Source organism: Rhyacophila brunnea, unplaced genomic scaffold (genome assembly GCF_057557595.1).
Source record: "Rhyacophila brunnea isolate RB1 unplaced genomic scaffold, BYU_Rbru_1.0 scaffold_14, whole genome shotgun sequence".
NCBI classification, from domain to species: Eukaryota; Metazoa; Arthropoda; class Insecta; order Trichoptera; family Rhyacophilidae; genus Rhyacophila; species Rhyacophila brunnea.
In genome coordinates this window covers 18,298,809-18,313,919 of record NW_028232796.1, presented here as the reverse complement: position 1 = coordinate 18,313,919, position 15,111 = coordinate 18,298,809, and the positions used below count along the sequence as shown (strand labels likewise).

At 33.1% G+C, this 15,111-nt stretch overlaps 1 protein-coding gene across 2 annotated transcripts in view; it reads left to right on the top strand.

Moving 5' to 3' along the window:
* The first annotated feature begins 1,188 nt into the window (after positions 1–1,188).
* Positions 1,189–15,111, top strand: part of LOC147075677 (uncharacterized) — a 367,777-nt gene continuing 353,854 nt past the window's right edge. For both annotated transcript variants that reach the window (XM_085941997.1, XM_085941996.1), the window contains exon 1: positions 1,189–1,402. The gene's annotated coding sequence lies outside the window, so the exon portion shown is untranslated. The remainder of the gene's footprint in view (positions 1,403–15,111) is intronic.

Here is a 15,111-nt window from a genome sequence, read left to right as displayed (position 1 = left end):
TTTTATGGCTGATGATTTGACGATGGAAAACAAGGCCCCACCCTTCTCGGCAAGACTCATGTACTCATGAATTTGGTGCAATATATGACATCGAATGTTTGCAATATTCTCTGACGTGGCATGTCTAAAAGACAAGTCAGGGCGGACTACACAAACTGATGCTAACAACCATAATAATTAGAACCGTTAGGTAACGTGCATTCGATAACCACTTATGGATGTGACATGTAACAATGTACATGTAACATCTTATGTGAGCATGCATAGCTATAGCTGCAGGCCAGGAGATCATCAGACTCAAAGCACGGAGTGTCTGGGTATGAGGTACGTACACAGAAAAGTGCGGGAGTCCACGGGGTAAATGCGAAAGTCAGTAACACCTACTAGATTTTGTTATCCGCACCCCCTCCCGTCGCTCTAACAAATTATTTATTATTGTGAATAATTTTTCAAAACGGACCCCCATACCATTTTCTGTGTACGCGCCTGCCATACATTATCCTGTACAATGTACATGAAAGCAAAATGCACAAATGAGGCAGCTATATTTCAATGCACCATAGGTACAGTATAATATTTTTTTTTATATTGCTACCAACTTACTTAAATGAAAAATTTCTCAAACTGGAGCGCTCGATAATTTTCCGAAAATATTAACATATTTACCTAGTTTTATGTGTATTTTATAAAATATATAAGCTTTTTCGATTTTTGTGAAATGGCCTATTTAATTGGAATTCAAATTCAAATTATTTTGAATTCCATGAACTGGAACAGCGCTCCGGTGCACTCCGGTCCATTTCGAGCACTGAATAAAATTATTAATCGATGATTGCTACCGATTTCACTACACTAAACATATTGGGTGGAGTAAGAATAGCTTTCTGTACTAATGTTCTTAACTTCTAGGTGGTGCCAAATTGTATAACCTAACCTACATCGTTTAACGTGTATTATTATGGGTACCTACATACTTTATTTTGCAATCTTTTCAGGCTGTAAGTAAACGTAAACTGCATGCAGCGCACTGTAAAAAGCTTAGGCCGAATTAAATTTTTTGTTGGCGAAGCGGCGTTCATTTTATTTCTGTCTCGCCGGTTTAGCCGCGTTAGAAGGAACAAAACGACATATTTGCCAGTGGCGAATGTGGCGACTTTGTGTTTTTGGATCTCCCGGCAGTCAAAGATCAGTTTGAAACCGGCTTTTGGCCGTTACGAATGCACAGTTCCCGCGCTTCGGTCGTTTTTCATCGCAGCTTATCTTTTGTCTAAACGCGGGTGATTTAAACTTTTTTTGATTGATCGTCGATTTGTTTGTTATTATTATTTGACTTTTTTAGAACTTCAGTGGCCGTGAATTATTGAATGTTATTGGTTTTTTTGGCAACACTGATTAACTGGCGGTAAGCTTCTTCGATATTTAAAATATTTTTGTTATTATTATATTACTTACCATTGTTTACTTTTTAAAATGTCATACATAACATTGAAATAAGAATTAAAACTTATTTTAATATTGTAATCTCTGTCTTTTTGAGTAACAATATCTAATTCAACGTTCATTTACTATATTTTTTGATTATGATTTCTATGTTTCTTTGTATCCATGAAAAAATCCATTTCCATATTCACGAAACTTTAACCAACTGTCAGTAATTTATTGTTAATGTGTAGGTACACGCGTAAAAAGTTATAGAATTTGAAAATGTAGTGCATCTTTTGATGATTTATTATTTTGACAGATGATAACTTTACTAGTGCTGAATTTAGCCATTCGGGGCTTAATCATGCATCTACACGTGTTTTGTTGTTCTGTTATAATCCATCCAACGGGCAGTTTTCCCCATGGATATTTATTTACACATTTCCGTTTATCCAGTACAAAGGTTACAGTAGGTAGTAGTAAACAAATAAACTATAAGTACCTAGGTATATTTTGTATATATTTTATGTAGCCACCATCATGGGCTGCATTTAGGAAGGACATTAAAAGATACAGTGTTATATCTATGTACCTACTCTGTTTTATATAAATACAGTGACGTTCCTAGACAAAATGCCGCCACATTTTTACAGCGTATTTTTATCATCCTTTCTCATGACTCCAATATCTAAGAAATATGTTCTATGGATAGGTACATTACTAACAAGACATATTATAATACCACTAAATTTAATTTAAATGCAATCTCTGCTTCAATAGACAATATTGCGAGTCCACGGTTTCAGATACTACATTTAAATATACACCTGACAACTTCCAAAACTCGCGAGTGACTGGCAAACATTTTACACAAAATTAAGTAAATATGTACTATCTACCTACCTATACGTAATTCAAATATAATTCGCAAATCTTCACGTGTCATTGCTGTTCACCGAGGACGTGACGTCCAAGGACAACGGAAGTAAACTAGACATCGCGAACTCGACAAAAATTATAGTCATATTAAAAAAAGTAATTGTCCAACCAGTGAGTTGAATTTTTAATGGAAATTTTCCGTTTTAACTAAGCTTAAGTACAGTTATTTCTATATACCCAATGATTCTCCTCGATTTGCCGCCCTTTGCGTAACTGCCGCCCCCAAGCGACGCTCAATCTGCCTACCCCCACGGGACGTCATTGTATAACTAAAAACACAACCCGTAAATCTTTGTGGTGTCGATTACAAAAAAAAACCTCAGTAAACAAAAGGTGCAAACGCCCACAGTCCGTAACGGCCGCCGTCTGAAATTATTACAGTGGTCGAATTGACGGAAGACTACCAAAGGGAGCCAAACTCAAACATATAATAACGGAGGTAGTTCATATTATAGTGTGCAGATTTTGTAAATCCTATACTTGTACATACTATCTACTGTGACATTACACAGGACAACTTTTTGGTAATTTGATCCTAATACATATCATACAACACGTCATACCTACACCATCACGTGACAGTTATTCCTTATAACTTCATGAGCAATGGCGATCAATAATGGTATATTAGAGTAGTCGATTTACTCTGAGTTATGGTAATACTCGTAAGGACATATTACTATTACGACAAAATTATTGTTGATGGCAATTTAGTTAGGTATAATATCTATAATATGTCTGTATTTTTAATAACTTTTGTCCGAAAATATCAGAACATCCAATCAACAGGGCAGTGTCGAAGGGTGGAGGTAGGCTGCTAAGATCCGACACAAATAGTGGTCACTTAACTTTCTCAGCCACACGTAATTGTTTTTATTTGAGACTACAATGAGAAGCCAGTATTGGTTAGTTTTTAAAATTCAATTAAGCCCTGCGTCGACCAAGCCATAATAAATAATTGTCAAAAACTAGTCTTATATCTGTAAAATATCTAAAATGACACATGCGATACATAATTTTGGGTATTTTATAGATAGAATAATTTTTTAACGATTATGGTTTGGTCCAGGGGTTAATGAATTAAAAAAAACTAACCAACACCATCTGTATGGAAACAAATAAGTATGTCTAAAAAAGTGTGCATTATTTTTGTCAGATCGCCCATAGCATACCAAAACTATTATGGTTTGGCTTAGGCAGGGTTTAATTGATTTTTAATAACTTACCAACAACCAACATTCTCTGTACATTGTAGTCTTAGTTCTATAAAAACAAATACGTATGACTGATAAAGTTTAGTGTGCACTATTTATGTCGGATCTTAACAGCCTACCTCCACCCTTCGCCACTGAGATACGGAGTTGTGGAACATATAGAAAAATATACTATACTAGTGTGTAAATGTAACTTTTTTTATAACCCCGGCTGTACCTCGACGACATTTCGTATGAAATAGCAATGTATGAAGTTTCATTTCAATATTATCAGCAAAAATCGGTGTGTGTACTTATATACGCACGTTAGAAGTTAGAAAACAAAATTTGTGATAACCTACATTCTTTGACTAGCTCTTAATTATCTTGTTAAATTACACACTTAAGAAAAACGAGCGCTTATTGAAGCGTCGTTGGTTTATTTCTATACACTTTAACTTATATTACTAAATTAAATAATTATTTCTCGTTGTTTTTATTTTTAAAGTAACAACTGTCACTATGACGTTTAATCGTTTGTTTACGTAAGAAATTGCAAATGGCCGACAATAATAAATTCGTTGGCTAGGCAACGGAACAATTGTACTATCAAACTTGCGGTTGTATACAGCTGACTGATTCGCAGCTAACTTATACTGTCGCGCACTTTCGTAACGGGGTGCAGCTCTCAATTTCACTCTCCACCAAACGCCCCAAAAGAAATATAACTTCAAAAATGTTTACATTTAAAAGCCAATGGTATTAAAACTTTTCACTGCTGAATCGTGTTGTTATTCCGATAGAACGTGTCCAACTCGAGCACTGAGAGCCGGGCTAAAAACGTTTTGCGGTCAACATTATGTTATACATACTTCATATGCTCCTGTACATAGGTATTGTGCATATAATTATGTATCTACTATACCTTATAATTATATACGTCGTAGTAGAGGTATGTAACACAACTTCTTTAACAATCGCCCATTCAACAATCTGAAATTAAACACCAGAATAACAACAGCTCGAGTTCATTTTTGTTTTTTTTTTCAGGAGTCCATTGCACTTTTTTTCAACATGACTGCATGTATAAAATACGACCATGTTTAGGAAAAAGGGTGTAACCATCACAGAACAAATTTTACAGGAGGAGCAAAAAACGTTTTTTGAATGATTTTAGTTTAATATTTTTTTTAAATAGGCACATACATTGGGTGCATGATGATTGATGATTTGGTGTAATATATTTTCGATCTAATCATAATTAAAGAAGTTATTACAGAAAAATCATTAAAATTGAGGGTAAATACTTTTTTACTTAAATTGAAAGTTAATTAATCTCAATTAAAACCTGAATGTAGATAATAATTCGGCATTTGCGGCGTACTTCCTTTTTATAGAATATGTATTTAGTTGTATACATTGTTAATATCTAATAAAAGCACTTTTCGAAAAATCGAGGGTTACGCCCTTTTTTCCTAAATACAGTCGAATATATTGCTTATAAAACATATCGCTACCTCCTTTGTGAGGATCGGCTGTCAGCTATATTGTAGTGCATGCATTTGAATATGCATCATTATAGTATATAGGTGTTGTATAGAACCGTTCAAAATACATATGAACACTTACTTTTCTAAATAATGCATGTCGCATACATTATGTCCGAATTGCACGAGCAGACTCCGACGACTTACAGCGATCGTCAATATTAAATAGTAATGACACGTAATGATTTAGGTTAACCTGGTGTCACACTAAACAGTCTCCCTTCATATTTTCTTACTGCAAATGTCTTTTAATTCAAAATATTGCAGATTGTATAGACAAGTAAAAAGTTCCTTAATGTACATATTTAGTAGTACCTACCTATATTATTTTCGTTTTCTATTGTTGGTTGTTAAAATAAACAATGTCATGCGACTGCTAGCATTGACGAACTCAACGCCTTCGAAGCAAACTTTCACCTCAATCGTCCAATTGGATCGGGCATTATAGAAATGTTTATATTTATCTAAGATTCAAAATTACTTTTTTCAATCGGCCAGACGATCGGAAGGAGTTGCTAGTGTAATATGGGTATTATATCGCTAGGCAGAATGCGTATTACAAAATGTTGTCTACTTTGTCAGTCATTCTTATTTGTTTTCATGGAACTAATAATGCAAATTGCAGATGGTGGTGGTTAGTTTATAAAATTCGATTAAATCTAGCCTAAACCAAACCATAATAATTTAGTCATGCTATGGGCGATCCGACATAAATAGTGCACACTTTTTCAGTCATACTTAGTTGTTTTGGTTGACTTAAGTATACATCAACAACATATTGACTGTAGAAAAGAAAAAGGACGTAACCCTCAGTTTTGTTGGATAATAGCATTGTTCACGACTAAATACACGTTGTATCCAAAAGATGTCTGCAAACATCTATTATTTAAAGTTAGCTGGCAATTATTACAAAAGAAGAAAGTGATGTGGGAAAAACGACTTATTTTTCAACATCATTTTTGCTGGTTTTTCTTTAATTAACTCAATAATTTAGTAATTTAGAATACGTCCCTTTCCTTACTACAGTCGATATGATGTTGGTTTTTTTTATTTCATTAAGCCATGCCTAAACCAAACAATAATATTTAAATAATTACAAGATAAAAAGAACTTTTTATTTACAACGTTTTTAAATTTTCTGTTGAATCATATAAACTTCACTTGACTAGCTTAAACGATCAAAAAAAATTGTACTTGATAGAAATAATACTGAAATGTCATTTTGACATATATTGATTTCCATAGTAACGCACGTATATGTTAATAATTTAGTTGCTAGGATTGGTTGCTAATAATGGTGTCGAAATAACTTTCATACAAAACAGAATTAACTGAAAATGAACTCAATTCTACTTAAAGATGGCTAAAGTATTAAAAAAATGCATTGCCACAGTGTTCTGATATATTCTAAAAGTTTTAAATGTCTAGCTAGTCGTCAGTTAGAAGTTAGTTAAAAATCGATTGCAAGATTTGTACCGGACAAAGAACCACCGGACAAGTAAGAATACAAGCTAAGAAAAACGTTGTAATATAAAATATTAATCTGTCTAAAATTATGTATGATTTAATGGCATACTTTTTTTTCAATTGTTTTATCTATGGTTTTTTGCATTTGCAAAATATGTGATGCCGGAAGATTACGTAAAAAATAAATATTTCATATACCGCGTAGGTACCTACGTGAATCTTGATTCTATTGCATTCTAGCGACCAATTATTTCCCCCGTCAATCAGTATGGGTCTTGCAATAACCAAAGTGCAGCGTCACTAAAGGGCCATTTCTGCATAATAAATATATATTCACAATGTGGAATATTATAATAACATGATGCAAGCTGCGAGCAAGCGTAGAGATGCACGATTTTGATTCAACTTATTTCGCTCTTCTATTAAATCTCTCATATTATGCAGGCGGAGCCCTCACTCGGGATGATTTATTACCCTTTTACTTGTTGAAGGTGCACATGAGTCAAATTCTCGGAAAGAAAACTGCACAGGTTTATTATTTGAACGCATTTAAAAGACCACTTTAAAAATAGCATTTGAGAAAATAGCACATCTCAGGACTTATCACTTTGGAATTGGCCATATAAAAAATACAATGGAAATAGATTATTCCGGATGCAAAATGGGTTTATTATTTTTATTCTGTAGTCTGAATTTATCATTATCTGGAGTACTTTAATATAAATTATTATGTGAAATTGAAGTTTCACCCTGTATCATGCAGTAGCGAAGGGTGGAGGTAGGCTGTTAAGATCTGCCGTAAATAGTGCACATTAAGCTTTGTTAGTCATACGTATTAATTTTTATTGAACTAAGATTACAATTTACAGATATTGTTGGCTAGTTTATAAAAATCAATTAAACCCTGCCTAAGCCAGACCATAATACTTTTGGTAAGTATATTTTTCATTCATACTTATTTTTTTCGTTAGATTAAGAATACATATTACACATATTGTTGGTTTAATTATTAACTAGAACAGATAAAAGTATTATTGTATTTATAAAATATCCAATGTTATGTAGTGATTTAATTGCATAATTTAGTATTGCCTGACTATTATCTATTATGGCTTGGTTTCGCAGGGTTTAATTGAATTTTAAAAAACTTACCAACACCATCTGTATATTGTAGTATTATTTCAATGAAAACAAATACGTATGATTGATAAAGTTTAGTGTGCACTATTTATGGCGAATCTTAACAGCCTACCTCCACCCTTCGCCACTGGTATCATGTTCGCAGTAATTTAATCGTATTAAGACACCTAGTAAACTTCAATAGTGTGACCATACCAAAAATATATTTGATAGAAATAAAAAAATGTTTACAAATTGTAACTAAGTATATACATATTACCTATATTCTCATTTAAGGCTTTAAAATCTCCGATCTATGACTAATGGATCACAGTTGTATGCAAAAATACCGTAAAACATTATCAATAGGATGGGTCAGTGTCAAGGTATAATAAATAAAACGTTTCTACAAAAATATAATCATCTGTGCGACAAGTCTAATTATTTCAAATCTAGTTTTGGTATGGTCACAATATTAATATGATCGATTTGATATAAGTATACATATAAAGGATTACATGTTCTACCTACATGATATTTAAAAAAATATGTTTTTCTTAATAGAAATATGAAAAAGAACATATAAACTATGAATTCGTAAAATATCTTTTATATACATTAGACTCATTAGAGTATTATACAGAACTTAATAAACTAAATTTTAATCATGAACATTACCATAAAATAACACGTAAGGGACATTAAGCGAGTTCACATGTTATAAAAAATATTTTTCTTTTTAATATTTATTTTATACTTACGTACCAATTAAAACGCTTTAAAATGTAAAATATTCGTTTTTTCCACCATGTGCCTGTAGTAGACTAAGTACCTATTCACCTTAATGAAATCAGAAAGATGTCTTTGACATTATTATGATAATTTAAAAATGAATTATTTTCCCGACTAGATTTATTAAAGAAAATAGAAACCTAATCCGCTTGGGAGCTTTCCCGGCTATAATTTATTTCTATTTGTATTAAGAAATGTTTTTATTATCGAACAACACGAGTTTCATTGAGCAGATAGATTATTTTCTTTAGATAAATACTATTATAGGTGCAAACGAAGAGCTGTACAAGGACTGGCAATACACACCTCACACACGACATTGCCATAATGAATCTGAGAAAAATTTATAAGTATCGCATGGCACGCGCTAAGAGAATATTACAGATATGGTCACTTCAATGTCAGTGCTAATAACTAACAAGTTCTATAATATTATTTTTAAAAAGCAATTTACTCTAAATTTGAATGACTCTTGTCTGTTTATGACGATAGGATTACGCAGGCTCAAATCTGTTTCTGATAAATCAACATACTGTTTTATAAACGTGTGTTAAGAGTAGGTATAACATAAGCCAATGTGATTCATATTTTAGTCGAGCAGAGTTCACAGAGCGAGTAGAACACGAAAGACGTTGAAGAACCCCTTAGCTAAAAGATGGAGCCTAAATGTGTGAAAGCAATTCTGAAAAAGACTATTATAATTACGACTAATAATTAAATTAGCTGTAAGTTATTTCACTTTGCAAATTAATTAGTAACAAACTTCACACTGTTATCTCACGCTATCAAAAACAACATTTTTCATTCAACACAATTTTAGATTCATTCAAATAGTTAATTCCATAAATTATCATGAATATTGTAGATATTGAAAGATGTCTACACTCAGGAAATTGGATTTGCTATGAATGGATGGTAGTCTTTTGAGATACATACATTTGAAACATAGTCGACTTGTACTTAAACCAAAACAATCACATAATAATAAAAATGTAGTCTGTAAACGAACAGATCGCGTTAATTATTGTAGGTCATAGACAGGTACTCAAATATAAATTCACGTTCTTCATATTATTACTAGCTTATCGTAAATAATTATACTATCGCAGTGAAATACCTCATATATGCATTCGATTGAAAAGCTCTGATGTGAGAATATTTTTCCTGAAAAGCAATACCTGCTTTCGTTTTGATTAATTCAGCAGTATGTACCTACTTACTTATCTGTAGCCGTTAATGGTAACATTACGCGTATATTCATGTCGTATTAATTTCAATCAACTGAAGACAAGTTGTCGAGTTAGTTTTTTATTATTATCGTGACACTAGAGGGTAATAGGTTTTTAGTAGGTAAGTGATAGCTTCCATTCATTTAATATTATTATTGAAAATACAAGTGGAAGGATTTCAAATTGCGACAAGTCAAGTATAGTAAGTAACATTTGCATTAAATAAAGAAAATTAAGATAACGAAACACAATTAAAATAAAAATTACGAAATTACTTAAGCGTCGGCCTAAAGCGTCGTGGGTCCCAGGTTCAAATGCTGGGTCTGGCAAGTACAAATATTGTTTTTTCAATTTGTGTATGAGCCAAAGTATGGACATAATAGATTGAGCAAGTGGCTGACATCCATTTCTCGTAAAAACAAAAAAATCTGTTAATACAAATCTCCACCCTGTGGAGGCCAATATGATCCTATTAGGATTGGACATGGTCAAAAGAAATCATTAAAAATAATCATAGTGAGAAGGGTGAAGAACCTAGTGCGCTGCTACCAATTTATTAAGGTCCGGCTCTATTTTTGTCAGCAGCATTCTTAAAATACCGCAATTAATTATTTGCAGTTGGCTTATTTTTTAGTTAAGTAACAGATTTGTGACCATTCTGAACTCACTAAATATAATGAAGGAAATGCACTCAAAATTTTTGTACTATAGCCTATGATTGAATGGTGGGTATCTGCTTTTCCAGCTAGAAATGTAGGTAATCGCAATTAAATTAAAATCTTAATTCCTCGTTTGTTGCTATTTATATCTGTCATTCTTGTGATTTTAGAGATATTTCTGTGTTTGTACTCCAAAAAGAGTCAAAAACTCAATTCTTCAAGCAAAATTTCTTGTCCTTTCTGCTTAATTTAATAGTCTCATTATTTATGTTCAACGCCTCCCAATTGTTTCCAAGATTAATACTGCCCCCTGAATTGCTGGCCGGTATCGCCCATTTTGGGGGTTCTAGCGAATGGCCAATAACAATTTGTCATAAAAAGTCTTTAAATAAATCTCCGAAGACGGCGAAAAAGATCCCCATTTAAGCTATATTGGCGCGCTCGATGGTAGAGCCAATGAAAAAAAAGCTCATTACTTCGATATTATGCACTTGATCTGCTATTTATTATATAACATTCAATATCTTTGGATTAATCATTTGGGTCATAAATTTTATCGATATAACGAATTTGTTTCCTTCATTTCGAAACATTGTATCTTATTGATTCGGTGCTATTCTGCGTATCGCAAAAATCGTATCAAATCGATTCAGTCCAAACTCAACAAACGTGGGATCGACACCTACATAATATTGCTTATACATTTTAGTGACATAATAATATTTAATATTATGAGCAACGTCGCTTTGTTTATCAAAATATTTACTTGTCGATCTACCGTCCAAAGATTAAACTAAAAATATATCTATTTTTGAAATAATACGTAACTACCCGATATATTTTTCAATGTTGCCAAAGTTAATTTATTAAATATCTAGATTTGAGAGCGCGTCAAGTAAAAACACTAATTAATTCCTTTAAATTTTAAAGTTTAAAACATACCTACCCCCTTGGCCCTTACTAGATGTTGTGTATACCGTGTTATACCTTAATACACATGTTTTTAAAAGTTTTAATTATTTCAGGTAATCCAGCGCTCGAAATGGAAATATTTACGAACATATTTATATGTATGTATATTTTATAAAAATAGGTGTATTATTTTTTGAACTTATACTTCTTTTGGCGCGTTTGGGAAATCAGATCAGAGTGTATTTTTGGCGTGTGACATGTAACTCACTCGATTGGATTCGAACCACCGATTGTTCGGCTATCAGCCGTACGCATTACCTTTACGCCACAGTATGATACTGCATTGACTATAATATTATACTGCATGATTATACAGTATAATATTATAGTTTAGAATTGTTCCGTTGCCTAGGCAGTGAATTTATTATTGTCGGCCACTTGCAATACCTTACGTAAACAAACTATTAAACGTCAGAGTGACAGTTGGTACTTTAAAAATAAAAACAACGAGAAACCATTATATAATTTAGTAATATAAGTTAAAGTGTATAGAAATAAGCCGACGGCGTTCCAATAAGCGGTCTTTTTTCTTGGGTGTGTAATTTAACAAGATAATTAAGAGCTAGTCAAAGAATCTAGTTTATCACAAGTTTTGTTTTTGTTTTGTTACGCCAAAGAAGTATAACTTCTAACGCGCGTACATAAGTACACACACCGTTTTTTTTGTTATGTGGCCTATCTAATTCAGATGGTAAAATTATTTTTTCCACGAGTCGGAGCAATGATTTTGGGGATTTTATGGTCCGGAAAGGCGCTGCGGTCTATTCCGAGCCCTGACTGGTAATCTAATGCACGGTCACGATTATAATTATGTAGGTTTGTGTGTTTCGGTGGCTGTCTTGTGCTCTTCCCTTATCGCAGACACTATTCACGGAGTCGAAAGCGAAAATCATGCTCTAATCCCGTTCTATTTATCAAGTTTTTTTTTTGAAATTTTCTTATTATGTATGTTACACATTTTTTAAAGGTATTGACAGTGACGTCTATAGGTAAATGTGAATAATTTCATATACCTATCTATTTTATTAATTTGCTTAATGTACTCAAATTTAATCAATTCTGCAGCCTGAGATAAAAAAAAACTTATGGTTAATTAGTAAAATAATGATAATTGATATCAATAAAGCTAAAAAGTTTAAGACAATCAAAAAAGTAATACAATCTTTGTGGCCTTAATTTCTTGAAGTACTTACTTTTTAGTACGATTTCGTTATTCAATGATAAAAAGTGCTATGTTGTTCCGTCAAACATTTACGTAACAATAGAATTCCGCGTTAAAAACGCTTAATTTTTGTGATAAAAAGCGCCATTCGTGAGCGATAAATTGATATCACAACAAAGAAGTGATGAGAGAAACGGAAAACGGGAACGCTTCGTTTGAGAATGGACAAATTAATAACAGACCATTACAGACGCCAGTGTTTCGTGAACATGTAATAAGAGAAGTTTTGCTACATTTGCATTATGGGTGATCATCTCGTGATCTAGTTTTCTATTCGGATCAGTGCTCGCAATGGATCGGAATATAACTGATTTCTCGTAGTGATCCGGTAAATGAGAACATCATGATACTGTTAATTTACTATGTTATGTACGTATTACAATTTCATCTCGCGGAATATTGGTCATTAGTTTTGTAACCTTTCGACTTCTAAGTTACTTTCTAATCATATTAGAAAACAGGAAGCAGGAGAAAAGATCTTATGAGGTCGGGTTCCCAACAAACAAATTTTTGTTTGTATTACGATTAATTCCGGACAGGAGGCTAGCAAGATGGTTGAATATTCTCATTAGCCTTCAAACAACAAACAGAGCATATCTTTTTTCTTTCGACCATGTCCAATCCTAATAAGATCATAATATGGGTCTCCATAGAGTGGAGGTTTGTATTAACAGATTAACTAACACCCACGATTGCCGCGCTTATGGCCACGGCTTAAGCCGAGACGTGGGTTCCAGGGTCCCCGAATCCTGGGTCTGGCAAGTACACATTTTGTGTATGAGTCCGAGTAAGGACCTAATAGGTTGAGCTAGTGGCTGATATCCATTTCTCGTAAAAACAAAAATGTGTTAATACATAGCAATGTACTTTAAAAAATCTGTCGCAAGGGTGAGAGCATGGTAAAACAGAGACTAGTCAGAAATCGGCACCTGTTGATTTTCCCTCGAATCTTCTCGTAACAAAACTGAGCGAAATTAAAAATCAAGGACGTGTATTGATTATTTAAAATACTTCTAAATGTAAATTTTCAAAAACTAAAATAAAATGTTTGTTTCGTAATTCTGTTACTACATGTATTTCGTAGTACTACGTACTAAAGTAAAGTACTACGATATCACTTTAAATAAAATAAATTATTTATTCAATAATCTGTCGTAGTTTTTGGGTTTATTTATGTTTCCATACAGTTAATAGGTGGATATATTTACAGTGCAGGTAGAGATTATACTAATACTAATACCGAAAATACTAATACTGGTATTTCGGTATTTACTATTGAATATCGGTATTCCTGAAATAGGTATATGGGAAAAAAACAGAAGTATCTACATATATATATTTATAAAGAAACGCTCTTTAAAATATTAATATCTTATAGCACATGCCATTGCAGATCTCCAAGGGCGTTGAAGGGCAGCGGAAGTGAATCAGACATCGCGTAATCCGACAAAAATACAGCCATATTAAACCTTTTTTAGTTAGTTGATACATTTTTTTCCACGTTCAATACCGAATGTATCAGTATTGTCCGATTTTGGAAACCGGTATTTCGGTATAGAAATATACTGGGATACCGGTATTGCAATCCCTAAGTGCAGGTAAGCTGTTTTTTTTTTGTTAAAACAGTTAAAATATATAAATAATTAGATATGGAATCAGGGCGGCATAGATACAACCTTCCATACTGTTCCTCGCCCGCGGGCCGCGATTCAGTATAAATATTCTTGACCAGTCATGCAAGGCGCGTGCTACTGTGAAAATAATATTATTATAACATAGTGAAGTTTTATAGAATACGTTGTTGTTATGAAATGGATGTTAGCCACTTGGTCAACCTATTAGGTACATACTCAGAGTTTAAAACACATTGAAAAACAACATGTGAATTTGCCGGAGTCCGGGACCCACGAAATGATAAGCCGACACGCTACTGCTCGGCCATCGTGGGTCATTCTTATTAGTGTAATATTTGCAATTAAATAATCCGACCGACATTTTCGCGCCATAGAAATTGTTTGTAAATAGAGTGTAAAGTGACTGCATAATATGCAGCGGAATGGGGCATGAGGAGTGAGGAGTGTACACGTAATGTGGTGCAGTGGTGTTGTGTTTTTTGTTCACTGGCTGGACTCGGACGCTGCACCTTTCAAACTCGTTTCGTTTCAAAGGGTGGATCACACGTATGCGATGTTGTTTGCCAATTAACATGCTTTAAATACTAAAAAACATGTTCGTGTCATAATAGTAGGTATTGATATCAAATCTACAACCTGAAATTAATGCGTGAATTTCCCATTGGAAACCTAAACATAAACAGAACGAGATTGAAAATACATGTAAAACAAAATGGAGACGACGCTATGTCAGAAAAAAGCGGGAGTATTGTTTTGTTTAAAATTGACTGATTCTCCTCAGTGTGACCATGCTTCGCCTTATCTTTGAGAGCACAGGCAGCCATGGAAGCGACGTATTATAGTATGTATTACACGAAGACTCATAAATTCATCTGTACATAGAAAATTATTAACGTTCTTGATTTTAAAAAAAAAC